This window comes from Acomys minous (genome assembly GCF_964271855.1).
Source record: "Acomys minous genome assembly, chromosome: 7".
Lineage (NCBI taxonomy): Eukaryota > Metazoa > Chordata > Mammalia > Rodentia > Muridae > Acomys > Acomys minous.
The window spans coordinates 60,203,922-60,208,219 of NC_140488.1; the positions used below are offsets into that span (position 1 = coordinate 60,203,922).

The 4,298-nt window shown below is 36.8% G+C and overlaps 1 pseudogene across 1 annotated transcript; it reads left to right on the forward strand.

The window, feature by feature from the left end:
• Positions 1-1,170: 1,170 nt before the first annotated feature.
• Positions 1,171-3,301, forward strand: LOC311601191 (heat shock protein HSP 90-beta-like; annotated as a pseudogene). Its single transcript has one exon. The product of its transcript is annotated as a heat shock protein HSP 90-beta-like (transcript).
• Positions 3,302-4,298: the final 997 nt, after the last annotated feature.

A 4,298-nucleotide genomic window follows, 5' to 3' on the forward strand; every position in this document is an offset into this window, starting at 1 on the left:
AATGGCAGATATTGTTCTGTAATAAATAGTTCTCTGTAATTTTATTTCTTAATTTGATATCACTTTAATGTTGGCCTCTTGCAATCAGTTTTGAATTGTTTCCTTATCTCATTTTTGGAGCAGTTTGAAGATTTTGATGTTAATTAATTCTTAAATAGTTGGTTAGCTTGAGGAGGATAGGCATTTTTCTGGAGTTTTGTTTTTCAGTAGAGTAAGTTGTAGTTACTTATTCATTTGCCCTGATATGTATACATCTCTCCAGGTTTTCTTTTTACTCATAGTTCAGTCTTGATATGTAATGTTTCTAAAATGTGTCTATTTTATGTATGTTGTATCATCAATTAGTTTTGTTAATGTAAACTAAATCTTTTCTACCAGAAATACTATTGCTCCATTTGAGAATAAATCTCCATATTGCTTTTTGCATAATCAAAGATTTATTCTATAAATACAAAGATTTTTTGTTTTATGTAGTAGATTCCATTTTATATCTACTTATTATGTCTAATCATTTCTATGATGCTTTCATTTTTAAAAGATACATGTAAATAACTCATCGGTCTTCTGAAGTTTATAGCCATAATATACTAAAAAACAGTTTAACTATGTAAAAATATCAGAGTTTCATCCTAAGAATTTTTTTCCTAATATGATTTTGATCATGAGAATACTTCCAGACAATACTTTAGAGTTCTTACTAATGAAACTATGAGAATCCAACTGAACAATAACTTACTCATTCTTAAAGGACATGCAATTATTCTGCATAGATTACAGGAAATTATAAAAATGTTAAAGAATGACCAATACTATAGATTATAAAGACTATAGAGACATATTAAAATATATTTTCTTTCCTTGTATACTTATATTTGTTTAACTTAATTAGAGAGTAACTATATTTTGAATAAATCTAGTTCACAATTTACAACATTATGGAGAAACAAAGTTTTGAAAGAGTAAACGATGGTATTTATCTTTTTTATAAAATACCTGTGACTTGCTGTGTTGAGATTCAAGCTTGTTAGATGCTGGTGATGTATTAAGTTTTTGATAGTATATTATAAAAATTACCATCGGCTTCATATTAATAAGCTTAGGCTTGCCATGCGAGTTTGATGCTGTCCCGGCCCAACATGCTCTGTACTACTACTTGTATTTTCTGTCAAGATGCCTGAGGAAGAGGTGGAGACCTTTGCCTTTCAGCCAGAGATTGCTCAGCTGATGTCCCTCATCATCAGTACTTTCTACTCAAACAAGGAATTTTTTTTCCCCTGAACTGATCTGTAATGCTTCTGATGCCTTGGACAAAATTTGGTATGAGAGACTGACAGATCCTTCCAAGTTGGACAGTGGTAAAGAGATAAAAATTGACATTATTCCTAACCCTCAGGAGCACATGCTGACTTTGGTGGACACAGGTATTGGCATGACCAAGGCTGACCTCATAAATAACTTGCGAACCATTGCTAAGTATGCCACAAAAGCCTTCATGGAGGCTCTCTTTGCTGATGCAGACATCTCCATGATTGGGCACTTGGGTGTTGGATTCTACTCTGCTTATCTAGTGGCAAAGAAAGTGATTGTGATCACAAAGCACAATGATGATAAGCAGTATGACTGGGCACCTTCTGCCGGTGGCTCCTTCACAGTTTGTGCAGAGTATTGTGAGCCCATTGTTTGGGGGTACCAAGCTGGTCCTTCACCACAAAAAAAACCAGAGAGAGTACTTAGGAGAAAGGAGAATCAAGGAAGTGGTGAAGAAACACTCCCAGTTCATAGGTTATGCCATCACCCTCTATTTGGAGAAAGAATGGGAGAAGGAGATCAGTGATGATGAGGCAGAGGAAAAGAAAGGTGAGAAAGAGGAGGAAGGTAAGGATGACAAGAAGAAGTCTAAGATTGAATATGTGGGATCAAGTGAGGAGGATGACAGAGGCAAAGACAAGAAGAAGACAAAGAAGATTAAGGAGAAATATATTGATCATGAAGAACTGAATAAGATGAAGCCTAGTTGGAACAGAAATCCTGATGACATCACTCAGGAGGAATACGATGAATTCTGTAAGAACCTCTCCAATGACTGGGAAGACTACTTGGCAGTCAAGCACTTCTCTATAGAAGGTCAGTTGGAATTTGAGGCACTGCTCTTCATTCCTCAGTGAGCTCCTTTTGAACTTTTTGAGAACAACAAGAACATCAAACTGTATGTCCACTGTGTGTTCATATAAACAGCTGTGATGAGCTGATACCTGAGTACTTCAACTTTATTCATGGTGTGGGTGACTCTGAGGACCTGCCCCTGAACATCTCCCGAGAAATCCTCCAGCAGAGCAAGATCCTGAAAGTCATCTGCAAAAACATTGTTAAGAAGTGCCTTGAGCTCTTCTCTGAGTTGGCTGAAGACAAACAGAACTACAAGAAATTTTATGAGGCATTATCCAAGAATTTAGAGCTTGGAATCCATGAAGATTTCACTAATCACCACTACCTCTCTGAAATCCTCTGCCATCACACTTCTCAGTATGAAATTAGGATGACTTCCTTTTCAGAGTATGAGTCTTGCACCAAGGAGGCACAGAAATCCATCTACTATATCACTGGTGAGAGCAAAGAACAGGTAGTCAACTCTGCCTTTGTGGAGCAGTTTTGAAGTGGTGTACATGACTGAGCCTAATGATGAGTATTGTGTGCAGCAGTTTAAGGAGTTTGATGGAAAAAGCCTGGTCTCAGTGACTAAGGAAGGCCTGGAGCTACCAGAGGATGAGGAAGCAAAGAAGAAAATGGAGGCGTGCAAGGCAAAGTTTGAGAATCTCTGCAAGCTCATGAAGGAGATCTTGGATAAGAAGGTTGAAAAGGTGACAATCTCCAATAGGCTTGTCTCGTCACCCTGCTGCATTGTGACAAACACGTACGGTTGGACAGTTAATAAGGAGCAGATCATGAAGGCCCAGGCACTGAGAGACAACTCTACAATGGGCTATATGATGGCCAAAAAACATCTAAAGATCAATCCTGACCAGCCCATTGGGGAGACCCTGCAGCAGAAGGCTGAAACAGACAAAAATGACAAAGCTGTCAAGGACCTGTTCACCCTTCTGTTTGAAACTGCTCTGCTTTCCTCTGGTTTCTCTATTGAGGATCCCCAAACACACTTCAACCATATCTACCACATGAATAAGCTAGGGTTGGACATTGATGAAGATGAGGTGACAACAGAGGAGTTCAGTGCTACTGTTCCTGATGAAATCCCCCCGTTTGAGGGTGATGATGATGTCTCTGCATGGAAGAAGTAGAATAAAGACCCCTGAGGAAGCTGATGCCCTCTGTTAGTTCCCCCTGGTCCCCCTAGCAACCTTGGACCACCTGGCATTCTGCACATGTCAAGAAGAATCTCTTTTATCCTGTCCTTGTGCCTTAAGGTAGGAAAATCCCCTCACATAGAATAGCAGGGTTGGGTATTGTGTATTGTGGGGTTTTTTGTTTGTTTTATTTTGTTGTGAAAAGAATAGCATGCAAAATAAAGAAGATGTAGTTTAAAAAATGTAACAAATAAAAATACAAAGATTATCTAGAATCACCATCAAGACATATGATTAGTAATAAAAAAATTAAGATTTTGATTTTCATAGAAATATTTATCTAGACTAAAAATTTTATGTACCAAATATCTACTTGGTAGCCTGCTATCCTTCCTCTGAATGCCACCAGGTCTCCCCATCCAGGGTACGTGGTCAAATATGAGGCACCAGAGTACATGTGTCATACCCCACTCTCCACTCAACTGTGGAGAATGTCCTGTCCATTGGCTAAATCTGGGTAGGGCTTTGAAGTTTACTGCTTGTATTGTCCTTCACTGTTGCCCTATGAGCATATAAAGGAGGAGGAAGTCCCCTCAGTCACAGTCATAGGGGAGGAGAGTAAGGGGAAAATGGGAGGAGGGAGGAATGGGAGGATACAAGGGATGGGATAACCATTGAGATGTAATATGAAAAAATTAATAAAAAATTATGTACAATTTCAAAAATATTAATATTTTTATTAATAAAAATATTTATTAACAGAAAGGATATTTTGAATTGATAGAATTTTAACTATATCATTTTCATATATACATGAATGTTTTAACATGATAAAGGAAAATAATGTCACAAATTTTTATTAAAAATAAATTTAAAACATTAAATAATTTCATAAAGTATTACATTTATAATTTTTTCTTATGTTGTTTTCCTATTTAAAGTATAATTAAATATGTTTCACAATATATGTTATTAAAGATTCAAAAATAATTCTAA